We start from the raw sequence: 14,534 nt of genomic DNA, 5'->3' as shown, positions 1-14,534 counted from the left end.
GGGATCCCAAGAGCTAACTGTATAGGAGGCTGAAGTGAGCCAAGCGGGGAATGAGTGGCAAAAGCACCCCACTGTGACTGGCCCAAAGGCTCCGTGCATCCTTGGCATAGACTACCTCAGGAGAGGGTATTTCAAGGACCCAAAAGGGTACAAGTGGGCTTTTGGTGTAGCTGCCTTGGAGACGGAGGACACTAAACAGCTGTCTACCTTGCCCGGTCTCTCGAAGGACCCTTCCGTTGTGGGGTTGCTGAAGGTCGAGGAACAACAGGTGCCAATCGCCACCACAACAGTGCACCGGCGGCAATATCGCACCAACAGAGACTCTCTGATCCCCATCCATAAACTCATTCACCAACTGAGGAGCCAAGGAGTCATCAGTAAGACCCACTCACCCTTTAACAGTCCCATATGGCCAGTCCGGAAGTCTAATGGAGAGTGGAGACTAACAGTAGACTATCGTGGCCTGAATGAAGTCACTCCACCATTGAGTGCTGCTGTGCCAGACATGCTAGAACTTCAATATGAACTGGAGTCGAAGGCAGCCAAGTGGTATGCCACAATTGATATTGCTAATGCATTCTTCTCAATCCCTCTGGCAGCAGAGTGCAGGCCACAGTTTGCTTTCACATGGAGGGGCGTCCAGTACACCTGGAATCGACCGCCCCAGGGGTGGAAACACAGTCCTACCATTTGCCATGGACTGATTCAGACTGTACTGGAACAGGGAGAAGCTCCAGAATACCTTCAATACATTGATGACATCATTGTGTGGGGCAACACAGCGGAAGAAGTTTTTGAGAAAGGAGAGAAAATAGTCCAAATCCTTCTGAAAGCTGGTTTTGCCATAAAACAAAGTAAGGTGAAGGGACCCGCACGAGAAATCCAGTTCTTAGGAATCAAATGGCAAGATGGTCGTCGTCAGATTCCCATGGATATGATCAACGAAATAGCAGCCATGTCTCCACCAACTAGCAAAAAGGAAACACAAGCTTTCTTGGGCGTTGTGGGTTTTTGGAGAATGCATATTCCACATTACAGTCTGATCGTAAGCCCTCTCTACCAAGTGACCCGGAAAAAGAATGATTTCAAATGGGGCCCTGAGCAACAACAAGCCTTTGAACAGATTAAACGAGAAACAGTTCATGCAGTAGCTCTTGGGCCAGTCCGGGCAGGACAAGATGTAAAAAATGTGCTCTACACTGCAGCCGGGGAGAATGGCCCTACCTGGAGCCTCTGGCAGAAAGCACATGGGGAGACCCGGGGTCGACCCCTAGGGTTTTGGAGTCGGGGATACAGAGGGTCCGAAGCCCGCTATACTCCAACTGAAAAAGAGATATTGGCAGCATATGAAGGGGTCCGAGCTGCTTCAGAAGTGGTTGGTACTGAGGCACAGCTGCTCCTGGCACCCCGACTGCCAGTGCTGGCCTGGATGTTCAAAGGAAACATCCCCTCTACACACCATGCAACTGATGCTACGTGGAGTAAATGGGTTGCACTGATTACCCAGCGGGCTCGAGTAGGAAACCCCAGTCGCCCAGGAATCTTGGAAGTGGTTATGGACTGGCCAGAAAGCAAAGATTTTGGATTATCACCAGAGGAGGAGGTGACACGTGCTGAAGAAGCCCCACTGTATAACCAACTGCCAGAAAATGAGAAGCAATACGCCCTGTTCACTGATGGGTCCTGTCGCCTTGTGGGAAAGCACCGGAGATGGAAGGCTGCTGTATGGAGTCCTACACGACAAGTAGCAGAAACTGCTGAAGGAGAAGGTGAATCGAGCCAGTTTGCAGAGGTAAAGGCCATCCAGCTGGCCTTAGACATCGCTGAACGGGAAAAGTGGCCAGTGCTCTATCTCTATACTGACTCCTGGATGGTGGCAAATGCCTTGTGGGGCTGGCTGCAGCAGTGGAAGCAAAGCAACTGGCAGCGCAGAGGCAAACCCATCTGGGCTGCCACATTGTGGCAAGATATTACTGCCCGGGTAGAGAACCTGGTTGTAAAGGTACGGCATGTGGATGCTCACGTCCCCAGGAGTCGGGCCACTGAAGAACATCGAAACAACCAGCAGGTGGATCAGGCTGCCAAGATTGAAGTGGCTGAGGTGGATCTGGACTGGCAGCATAAGGGTGAACTATTTCTAGCTCGACGGGTCCATGACACCTCAGGCCATCAAGGGAGAGGTGCAACATACGGGTGGGCTCGTGATCAAGGGTGGACTTGACCATGGATATTATTGCACAGGTTATCCATGGATGTGACACATGCGCTGCAATCAAGCAAGCGAAGTGGGTAAAGCCTCTGTGGTATGGGGGACAATGGCTGAATTATAAATATGGGGAGGCCTGGCAAATTGACTATATCACACTCCCACAGACCCGCCAAGGCAAGCGCCATGTGCTTACAATGGTAGAAACAACGACTGGCTGGCTGGAAACATATCCTGTCCCCCACGCCACTGCCCGGAACACTATCCTGGGTCTTGAGAAACAAGTCCTGTGGCGACATGGCACCCCAGAGAGAATTGAGTCAGACAACGGGACTCATTTCCGAAATAGCCTCATAGACACCTGGGCCAAAGAGCATGGCATTGAGTGGGTGTATCACATCCCCTATCACGCACCAGCCTCTGGGAAAATTGAACGGTACAATGGACTGTTAAAAACTACACTGAGAGCAATGGGGGGTGGGACATTCAAGCACTGGGATACACATTTAGCAAAAGCCACGTGTTTAGTCAACACGAGGGGATCTGCCAACCGAGCTGGCCCTGCCCAGTCAGAATCCTTACGTACTGTGGAAGGGGATAGAGTCCCTGTAGTACACACAAAAAGTATGCTGGGCAAAACAGTCTGGGTTCTTCCTGCCTCCAGCAAAGGCAAACTCATTCGTGGGATTGCTTTTGCTCGAGGACCTGGGTGCACTTGGTGGGTGATGCAGGAGGATGGAGAAATCCGATGTGTGCCTCAAGGGGATTTGATTTTGGGCGAAAACAGTCAATGAACTGAATGGCATAATGTGAACTGCTATATAATACTGTGTGTCACCTCTGTGTTGTACCAATGATATCAGAGTACGAGCCTCCCAACCCATGGAAGATCAACTATGAAACAAGCCGTGCAGCAGTGATGGAACGATGACTGACTCGGTATGCAGCAACCCAACGCCACACAACATCTCTCCCACCCTGAAAGACTGATACAACAGATGGAGCCCAGAGTCATGGGCTGGGTGAACTCAGTGGACATTTTAATGGACATTTTACAGGGAAAGTCCATGAACTAAGGGAATGATGTCTGTGTATTATGTTAAAGGATGGGAAGGGGAGGGGTGGTGGTTGGTACAGTTGTATTGCATCATATGGACCTGGGCATGGTGTAAATGGTATGGAATAAGGGGTAGAGAATGTGCTGGTTTTGGCTGAGAAGGGGTTAATTCTCCTCACTGTGGGGGTCGGCTACCTTTCCAGCTTCCCGCGCTCTGCCGCGTGGCGGGCGGGGTTTGGGAGGGGCAGGGCCATGGCGGGGGAGGCTGACCCCGACTGGCCAATGGCGCAGGTTCATTCCATACCACGTGACACCGTGACCAGTATATTGGGGGGGGCGGGGCAGTGGCATCGCGGAAGTGGCGCGGCGTCGGGTCGGCGGGCGGCGAGCGGCTGCATCGCGTGCGGTTCGTTTCGGCGGTTCGTTCCCCCTCTCCCCTCCCTTCCCCCCTCCCCCGGGGCTTTGCGCCTCTCGTTGTTCTCCTTTACATTGCATTTCTACTGTTGTTTCTTTTAATTTTAATTATTAAACTGTTCTTATCCCAAACCACGAGCGTTACCCTTCTGATTCTCTCCCCCATCTACCGGTGGGGGAGTGAGCGAGCGGCTGTGTGGGGCTGAGCTGCCGGCTAAACCACAACACTCCCCCCACCCCAGAAGGATGGGGGAGAGAATCGCAAGGGTAAAAATGAGAAAACTCACGGGTTGAGATAGAACAGTTTAATAATTGGAATAAAATATAACATTAACAATAACAATAATTGTAATGAAAATGAAAATAACAAAAAGAGAGAGAAATAAAACCCAAGAAAGACCAGTGATGTAAATGGAGAACAATTGCTCATCCCCAACCTACAGATGCCCAGCCAGGGCAATGCTCCCCCTGCTGGCCAGCTTTCCCCTAGTTTACATGTTGAGCAGGATGTCATATGGTATGGAATATGCCTTTGGCCAGTTGGGGTCAGCTGTCCTAGCTGTGCCCCCTCCCAGCTTCTTGTATATCTCCAGCCTTCTCAGTTCGTAGAGCATGAGAAGCTGAAAAGTCCTTGACTCAGTATAAACATCGCTTAGCAACAACTAAAATATCAGTGTGTTATCAACCTTATTCTCAAACTAAATCCAAAACACAGCACTATTCCAGCTACAAGGAAGAAAATTAACTCTGCTAATTTTCAGAAAATTAATGCTGAAACCTTCAAGACAAGATATTAAATGGCTGCTGGCGCCCCAAACAAGATCATCCCAGGCTGCTCCTCATTTCATACCAAGGTTTCCCCTTGAAACATGCTCTGTAGTGAACTGAGGATTGTAGGGCACAGACAAAACATATACCCTTATCAACATTTGGCAAATGCACCCCAGGATATGATTAGCACAGACGCCTCAATGGCCTGTTAATACCTCAAACGCTATGTACAAACCAGATAAGGAAGAGATGTGTGCAAGGTCTGGGTGAAACAAGGGATGCAAGTGGAATACAAACACAAGAAAACTCAAAGCTCTGGCCTAGGACCCTACTCTGGGCAGGGCTGGCCTGAACAACCTCCTGAGGTCCTCGATCTCCAGATTCCCACCATACATTGGTTTCTATTTATGCAAACTGTTATAAAGCAGTTATTACTGATAACTAAGCCCTGTTGCCCGACATCTCCAGCAGCTGACACTGCTTCACAACGAAGTTCCTCTTCAGATGCACGGCCAACAAACACGACCACAGAAACAGGATCCAAACCCAGCCAGAAGGACCAGGCCAGTCCTGCTAACTTGCAGTAATCCGAGCAAAACCTGAAGACCAGGACAGTATTAAAATTTACAAAGAAATCCTCTAGAGTAGGGTTTTGTGGTTGACTTGCACACAGGAAAGGTACTAGGCCAGGAAGCAACATGGCAAGGAAATGGAAATGAAAAGCACATCACCAAGAACAAGACAACACTTTCCATGAAACCAGATGGGTGCACATACCCCAAGACACCAGCTCTGCACCTGCTTTATACCATGAGTGCTCCCTGTGAAACCGGAGTTTTACATCCATGAAAAAGGCACCAGAAACCTGACAGACCGGCTCCTACAGACCACTTGGGATGGCCTGGGCCTGCCCATAAGATATAGCCATGTCAGTGAAATTACACCTAACTTTGGGTGTAAAATTACACCCCAAAAAAGGGGTGTAAAGTTACACCCCTAGAAGAACTACAAGGAAGAAATAACCCTACTGAAAGACAAAAAGAAAAAAAAAAATCACAGGTCTCTCAATTTATAGGCAAGACCTTTATGTGTTTCTGATTAATTTGGCTACACAGGTCCTCACACAAAGGCACGACACATTATCCTGGACTTAAGGTGGCATCTTGAACACTCAAACATCCTTCCTCCTTTCCTCACAAGCTAAATTCATGCCCAAGCACATGTGGACTAGCGTTCCTTGAAGACTGCTTCACAGCTTGCACCAGTGACAGTTTGGCCTTGCTCCACAATGCATCCTGTTTTGCTAAGGGAAACAGAATAGGCTTTTTTTGCTTTCAGTTTCAAATGACCCTCCCCTCTTTGTAACCTACCAGTAACAAGTTATACCTAGAGAACATATGGTTAAGGCAAGCGTGGAGTTGCATTTTCAAGCAAAACTCTGTATACATACGTATGATTTCCAGTAGCAGCACTTCCTAGTGAACTAAGAAAGGACTTGCACCTCCCATTTTATACACAGGAAAACTGATGCAAAAACATGTTCAATATTCTATCTACACAGTGTCATTCCTGTTTTACAAAACAAAACAAACAAAAAAAACCAAACCAAAACCTTGCAGAACAGTGTAAACAGTTAACCCTGCTTCCGATCCTCTGAAACAACAACAATCTTGATATCAATCCGTAGCCTAGCTCAGCCATACAAGACCTAACTCAGTCCAAGAGGGAGGTGTTTACACTGCTGCTGTTCTTTGCTCAGCCTAACAATGTTCCTGTAATCAAACAGAGCTGACCGGGTAAGAAAGCAATGGCAACAAGCAGTCTCAATATTCCCTTTGTACAAATTAGCTCAAGACGATACCGCATCTGGAATAGGGGCGGAGAAAAAATCCAAACGAAAACAAAACAAGATCATCCTAACAGCAAGGCTTTCAAGCTTGTGCAGTTCACAGCCAATGCCTGACAAGTATAACTGCTCATTGGTAAAAACACTGTTAGGAAACACTCCGTTTTACATGTTGTCATGGGGAGGCAAAGCCTCTTCGCGTTTGCAATAAACCCACTGAATCAACCTGAAGTTCATTTTCTGTAAATCGGGCAAAAAACAGAGGACTGATGAGAGATCTTTTTGCTTTTCTTAAGTGCGCACTGTGCCCAAACTCCTTTTCAAACGAAAAAGTCCGTTTTGTTAAGTGACCACTCCACGACCTTGCACAACAGGTTTGCTTTTCAGGGAAAGGATCCAAAACCACTGAAGGCAACGCTCAGGTCAGGGCTGTGCCAAAGGACTTCTCTTTCTTCTTTCCGAGCACAGATCCATCCTCACATCCCGCCCCCCTCCTCCCCGGCCCCTCCGCGCAAGCTGTACCAGGCCAGCCCACGGCCCCAGACGCCTGGCAGGAGCAGGAATGCGCTCTTCCCTTGTTCTTCTTCACCCCGCACGCTCCCTGGCAGGCTTCCCAACCAGCAGAGCCACGCTCGCTGCCCGCCACCCCGCACCCGCGCCCCTCATCAGGGCAGCACCACCCCAGTACTTCCAGCCTGAGGAAGTGCGCGGGAAGTTCACGCCAGCTCGACGGCGGTGGGAAGCCACCCCCGGGGGACAGGGGCTCCCGCGGCCGCGCAGGCGGAGCCGCGCGGCGCACCAAGAAGCGCGGAACGCACGCGGGCGGGGTCGCGCGGAGGGAGCCGCACCGCGCAGCGCGGCCCGGCGCCCCGACGGCTGCTCCACCAGACGCACCCCCAAATGCCGCGCGGAGCGGCCGCGGGCGGGCGGCCGATGCCCCCCACGCACATACCCCGTGGGGAAGGTGGGGAGCGGGGGGATCGCTGCGAGCACCTACCTGCCTGCCTGCCGGCCCGCCCCCGGGCGCCGCCGCGCGCCGAAGCCAGCTGGGGCGCGCAGCAGCCGCCGGCCCTAAACACTGGCGCCGCGCGGCCCGCCCCCGGCCCCGCCCCGCCCCTGCCTCCCGCGTCACCTCGGGGGCGGGGGGGGCGCGCGCGGGGAATCGAAACCGAGATGGCGCCGCCCCCTCGGTGGGGTCGGCATCGCGCGTGGCGGGTGGCGGGAGGGGGCTCCCCCGCGCGGGGTGGGGGTGGGGGTGGGGGGTACACCCAACAGCACATTCAGGAACCGGGGGGGTGGCTTCGTGCTGCCACCGCAGCAGGAGCATCGATGCCATTTTTTAAAAATGACGTCACGGTGTCTTCAGCGTACGCGGAGAATCAGCGTTCGCCCCGCCTCAGTCACCCCTTCGTCCTGAGGCACCGGGCACCTCTCGAGACAACCCCCTGCCCAGAAGCAGCAGCTACTGCTTTGGTCTTCCATGGCTGAAGCAAAACCTAGGGAGCGAAGCCTCCTCCTGTTGTAACGTAGTTGTTTCCTAATTCGTCATTTCCCATTGTTGTTTCACACTGGGAGAAGCGGATCAATAAGCCAAAGATTAATACTTTACCACAGATCATTCAATAATTCACGTTTCTGTGAGCCACAATTCTAGTTAGGTATTTCTCCGTCATCAGGTCTTACCGTCTGCACATTTTTCTCATATGAAAATTCATTTCTGCTAATCTCCCCTCTTCTGCACTGAGTTTTCACATCAATTAACACGCTACCCATTTAGGGACCGGAGAAATGAAGCAATACTAAACCTTAGCATGTGTGTTTTTATTACTTCTCTCCAAGTGCAGTGCATCAACAAAATGGGGCAAAGCCACTTAAAAGAAAAAAAAAAAATAAAAAGAAGCAGTTAAAAGTGCTGCCACGATTGTTATTTTGGAGCTGCATCGATGGGAGGTGGGAAAACTGTACACTGCCCGGTGCAATCTTTTTAGCAAAGTGACAAAAAGAAATCAAAGTCCATGGGTGGCATTTTGCAGTTATTATTCAGGCAAAAGCATTTGTCTAAATCAACAGAATACTAATGTTGAGAGGAATGAGTGGCTGGTCGGGACTAACGTAGCTGGCGTTTCACATAACCTTGGAACTCCCTATCACTGTTATTTAGGGTTGTTTCACTTCAGCTCAGAGAAACTAGGACCAACCCACTTCAAGTCTGGTGCAGAAAGTGGAAAACACTGCTTGTTGGCTTGGACGGGACTCTGACCTAAACACTGGCACAACAAACATTCTTTGCTACGTCTTTTTGCAAGCCATGGGTGTGTTTGTCAAACCAGTCATGAGATAGAAAACGAAACTTGGGTCTTTCTTTTTTAACTCAGCTGTAAAAATGAAACTTGGCAGCTTGTAAACCTTTCGCCAGCGTGCAGCGGGGTGTTTCCTTCTCGTGCCGAGCAAAAAAATGCTGCGTCCCTGCCGCACGCATGCATTGCCAGTGAATTACTGAGTCTGCAAATTATTGCATTTCCTGATTCTAACAAGTGGGGAAGGAATAGAAACTGGAAAGGGTGGACGCGCTTGGGGGGGCAGTACCGCGTGTCTGAGAGCGCAGGCACAATGGGGTACATTTCCAAGGGAAAACGTTTCTTTTGGATGGGAGAGTGAGTGACAGATCCCCTCACTTCCTTGTCACTCGACACATGAACCTGCGCATCAGAGCTCCTGGTGGAGGAGAATCCATTGCATGGAAGGGACGGGCCTTGGCACAATGCTGATGCTCGAAATCTTGTTGTTTATCTGTGCTTTTTCAATGATGGGAAAACCACACTTTGAAGAGGAGAACATCCTTCGTAACACATCCGGGAAAAAGAGTTGCAGCACGTGTTGCAACCCCTGGGCCGTGCTGAGCTTGAGGGAGCTGCTCCACCAACAGCTCTTGCTTTCCTGAGCAGCCAACATCTCCCAGTTCCTGAGATCCCAGTGCCAAGACCAGGTCAGGTACTATCACATCTTACTAGAGACCCGTTTCTGGTGGGATGCAGACTGAGCTCCCAACTGAAGGCATTGCATCTATCATAGTGGCAATGTGCACCTGACACTGACACAACCTGAACTGGTAAATTTATTGTTCTCTCTCCCACAAGGACCCAAGCAAACTATACCATGTGTCAGGGCCCTGGGGACACCAATTGGCCTTACGGGCCCTGACCAGCCTCACCTGGGTCACCCCCCAGCCCACAGGCCCAGCAATAATGGGGCTGTGTCTGACCCTGGTTCTCATCACCAGGCCTGATCCTGACCCCGACCCGCAGGCTGACATCCCAGCCCGGCCTCAGCCTCTCCCCATCCCCACAGAGCTGCCGGCTGCCCTGGGCTGGGGGCTGCACCTGGCTGCCCCCCAGCCTGCCCAGCTCCTTCACTGGGGGCGGTGGGACAGACCCTGGCTGGGGAAGACCCTGCCTGGCCAGTCCCACAGGGATCCCCATGTCTCCCTACCCTGTGGGAAGCAGCTGGCCCTTGCTGCTCCCTGACACCGTACACAAAAAAGCATGTTTTCCTGGTATAACTCCCCCTCACAAGAGAGTTAGTCAACAAAAATACAGTGGCCATAAATGGTGTCTCCTGCTATTACATCATGAGGGCAAAGGTTTGTGGTGTAGGTGTGGTTTTGTGGAGGTACCCAAGCTGCAGCTTCTATCAGGGTATTTATTTCAGGATGTTTGCTTGACTTCAAAAGCGTATCTCCAAACTGACGTAGTAATACTGGTGATGAACTTGTGTTTACCCTAGTTTATTTCTGAGGTCAAGAAACTTGTCCCAGAGAAATCACGTACTTCAGAATAACAGCTTTAAAAGAACTTTCAATGGAATCTTAATCACATATTAAATAAAGAACAGTGCAACACAACTAACAGCAGATACATGCCTATTTTATTATTTTACTTCTAGTTGCCCTAATGCTGAAAAATCCCTTCACATCTCTCCTGTCTAATGTATCTTGCCTATTATCCTTTCCTGTTACTCCTTTTCCTTAAAGTCTGACTGCCTAACCTTGCCTGTGTCAGAATTATTTCCTTCTATGACCAGGTGACCTGCCTAGTGCATGAGGGAAAGGCTGTGGGTGTTGTCTACCTGGACTTCAGTAAAGTCTTTGGTATTGTCTCGCACAGCGTTCTCCCAGAGAAGCTGGCAGCTGATGGCTTAGACAGGTGCACTCTTCGCTGGGTAAAAAACTGGCTGATGGCCAAACCCAGAGAGTGGTGGTGAACAGAGCTAAATCCAGTTGGTGGCCGGTCACAAACAGTGTTCCCCAGGGCTAAATTTTGGGGCCAGTCGTGTTTAATATCTTTACCAATGATCTGGATGAGGGGACTGAGTGCACCCTCAGTAAGTTTGCCGATGACACCAAGTCGGGTGGGAGTGTTGTTCTGCTCGACAGTAGGAAGGCTCTGCAGAGGGATCTGGACAGGCTGGATCAATGAGCCGAGGTCAACTGTATGACATTTAACAAGGCCAAGTGCTGGGTTCTGCACTTCGGTCACAACAACCCCATGCAACGCTACAGGCTTGGGGAAGAGTGGCTGGAGAGCTGCCTGGCAGAGAAGGACGGGGGGTGCTGGTTGACAGCCGGCTGAACATGAGCCAGCAGTGTGCCCAGGTGCCCAAGGTGGCCAACAGCATCCTGGCTTCTATCAGGAATAGTGTGGCCAGCAGGAGCAGGGCAGTGATCGTGCCCCTGTACTCGGCACTGGTGAGGCCACACCTTGAATACTGTGTTCTGTTTTGTGCCCCTCAGTACAGAAAGGACATCGAGGTGCTGGAGTGTGTCCAGAGAAGGGCAACAGAGCTGGTGAAGGGTCTGGAGAGCAGGTCTTACGAGGAGTGGCTGAGGGAACTGGGGTTGTCGTCTGGAGAAGAGGAGGCTGAGGGGAGACCTTATTGCTCTCTACAACTGCCTGAAAGGAGGCTGTAGTGAGGTGGGTGTTGGTCTCTTCTCCCAAGTTACTAGCAATAGGATGAGAGGAAATGGCCTCAGGTTGCATCAGGGGAGGTTTAGATTGGTTATTAAGGAAAATGTCTTTACTGAAAGAGTGGTCAGGCATTGGAACAGGCTGCCTAGAGAGATGGTGGTGTCACCATCCCTGGAGGTGTTCAAAAAACATGTAGGTGTGGCACTTCAGGGCATGGTTTGGGAGGCATGGTGGTGTTGCGTTGACAGTTGGATCTGATGACCTTAGAGGTCTTTTCCAACCTTAATGATTCTATGATCATATACGCTAGTATATGTAAACCATCTGAATGTCTATTAAGGCATTTTACAGCCCTCCAAGAAGCGGTCTGTATCATTGTACAAGCAGTTTTCAGTGATCCACAAACAATCATTGGTGCTCTTTGCATGACATGGGGTTTTGTTCCTCCTGTATTTGCCACCAGCACAGCCATTTCCAGTGTTATTCTTTACACACTTAAAAGAATTGTGGCACAATATGTCCTGACCTGGGGCTAGAGTCCTATGACAGCAAGCACTGTGAATCTTGTTAGGAAAGCAACAGAATTTTTACACCACAAGGTGTGTTGTGCATGGAAAGACTGCTCTAGGGATGTCTTTTAGCTCAACATTAACCTCGCTGTAGATAGCAGCATTAAAGCTACAGCAGCATGAAACTTCCTTTACTATTTCCTTTTATGGCTGCTAAACAATTTGAAATAACCCAGCCAGTTCAAGACTGTTTACATGAAGTGTAGTCACTCCTGTGACAGCAGTTCAAATACTTTCAGCAGTTTCAGCAGAAACTGAGTGTCATGGTTTTAGCTGGGATAGAGTTAATTTTCTACACTGCAGCTGGCATAGTGCTGTGCTTTGGACTTCATATGAAAACAATGTTGATAACACACAGATGTTTCGGTTGTTGCTGGGTAGCGCTTGCACTAGTCAAGGACTTCTCCAGCTTCCCATGCTCTGCCAGGTGTGCAAGAAGCTGGGAGGGGAGGGGGCACAGCTAAGAGAGCGGATTCAAACTGGCCAAAGGGATATTCCATATCATGTAACATCATGCCCAGTATATTAACTGGGAGGAGCTGGCCGGGGGAGGGAGGCAGCAATCACAGCTCGGGGACTGGCAGCATCTGTCGGCGGGTGGTGAGCGGTTGTATCGTTTGTGGTTTTGGGTTTTTTTCCCTTTTTCCCTTATCCTTTTTATTATATTATCATTATTGTTATTATCATAATCATTATGATAATTATTATTTTAAATATTAAACTGTTCTTATCTCAACCCACAAGTTTGGTTTTTTTGTTTTGCTTTTGCTCTTCTGATCCTCTCCCCCATCCCACAGGTGTGGGGAGAGTGAGCAAGCTGCTGCGTGGTGTTTAGTTGCCGACCGGGGCTGAACCATGATACTGAGTCAAGTCAAACAAGTGATGAAAAATGGGTAGGGAGAGCAGTAGATATGACCAGGGTAAAGAAACGTGTTCCGTCTGCACCTGCCATTTCAATCCATTTGTTTTGGTGGCAAAATAGCTGAGCAAGAGGGAGTGGGGTCAAAGGAGGAAAAAGGTGGAGAACAGAGAAGAAGCTGAAGGTTTTGGGAAAGGCACTCCCTGAGGCTCACTGGTGCAGACTGGGACCAGTGAGTCTCCCAAGCAGCAGCGCCTGGAGAAAGGGCAACCAACAGCTGGCAGCAACAGCACAAACAAATACTTGGGGCTTGTGTTCAGAGATGAGTTATCCTGGTAGAAACTTGTAATAATAATAAAATAAAGATACATACTTTTGTACATTTTTGTTTTAAGCAAATCCATAAATATGCCCCAGTTCTACTTTGGGAGCATCTATATATATATATCTATATATATAGAGATATATATCTCTATAGATAGATATATATCTTTATATATTTATCTATAATAACTTCAGAATCACATCCCTGTGCTTCCATACCATCTAACAGGGTGCAGCCACCTACGGATAGTGTGCTATGGAAAGACACAACCCCCAGGACAGCTAAGATTGCATGAAGCCAGTCACAAAAATAACAGTAGCAAAGGGCCACTGCTTGCTTTGGAGTGTAAGGGAACAACCCCCCTTGGAAAGGAGAGGTATTGTCTATATTTATTTAGCATTAATCAAAACTCTTTTTTGATCAAGAATTGTTTATGTAGCATTCGATGTTTTAATATTTAACCTAAGCTTAAAGACAGGATATCTTGGCCATCAGCGTTATCCATTTAATGAAGAACGAACATTCCTTTTGGAAGAAAATAAAGGATAGTTGGCCTTGAGTTGTCCCTAGGTGACACCTGACCATTTATGGATAAAAAGGGTTAGGGTACTTCATCCATGAAGGCTACCAGAGACCACCAAGGACCCCCGAAGAGAGGAAGACATGTGCAGACGGACCTGAAGTGGAGCCAAGTGGAGTGACTTAATGCCATTAGGCAACCTATGTAGTTTAGAATGAATGTGTATGAGAAAGGCAGAATACGGATTAATTTATTGTACAAATATAACAAAGGAGCCAGCTTTGCTGTGCTTGATTTGTGGAAAACCACTGAGCACACAGGCTTGCGCAACCCTGAAATAAATAAGCAATGTCTCTCCTGCCTGTGAGATTATTGAATCATTGCACACCGGGCAACAAATCTGCTTTTTGGACAACAGTTTTCTGGCAACCCAGATGGGACTGCTGTGAAGCCTTGCCCGGATTGTCTTGCTGGCTGCCAGCGGGGAGAAGCTGCTCTTTGGACTCCAAGTGCACACCAACTTGTTGTTCAGAGGACTCCGTGAGCAATCACCCCATCCAGAGCAGGTAGGTGTCCTGGTTTTGGCTGGGATAGAGTTAATTTTCTTCACTGTAGCTGGTACAGTGCTGTATTTTGGATTTAGTATGAGAATAATGTTGATAACACACTGATGTTTTTAGTTGTTGCTAAGTAATGCTTACACTAGTCAAGGACTTTTCCAGCTTCCCACGCTCTGCCAGGTGCGCAAGAAGCTGGGAAGGGGCACAGCCAGGATAGCTGATCCAAACTGGCCAAGGGGATATTCTATATCATATGACATCATGCCCAGTATATTAACTTGGGGGAGCTGGCCAGGAGAAGCAACGATCACAGCTCGGGGACTGGCAGCGTCGGTCAGCGGGTGGTGAGCAGTTGCATCACTTGGTTTTTCTTTTCCCCTGGGTTTCATTTCTCCGTCTCACTATTTTCCTTTTCCTTTTCATTATTGTTATTATTATTATTA

At 49.2% G+C, this 14,534-nt stretch overlaps 1 protein-coding gene across 2 annotated transcripts in view; it reads right to left on the bottom strand.

Annotated features, from left to right (window-relative positions):
- TRANK1 (tetratricopeptide repeat and ankyrin repeat containing 1) overlaps window positions 1–7,387 on the bottom strand; it is a 65,722-nt gene extending 58,335 nt beyond the window's left edge. Inside the window, exon 1 of one of the 2 annotated variants that reach the window (XM_064443966.1) lies at window positions 7,292–7,387. The gene's annotated coding sequence lies outside the window, so the exon portion shown is untranslated. Of the gene's footprint in view, window positions 1–7,287 lie in introns of both variants that reach the window. The other variant, XM_064443967.1, reaches the window with a different exon arrangement.
- Window positions 7,388–14,534: the final 7,147 nt, after the last annotated feature.

This window comes from Phalacrocorax carbo, chromosome 2 (assembly GCF_963921805.1).
Source record: "Phalacrocorax carbo chromosome 2, bPhaCar2.1, whole genome shotgun sequence".
In the NCBI taxonomy this organism is placed as follows: Eukaryota; Metazoa; Chordata; class Aves; order Suliformes; family Phalacrocoracidae; genus Phalacrocorax; species Phalacrocorax carbo.
This window is presented reverse-complemented; position numbering and strand designations above follow the sequence as displayed.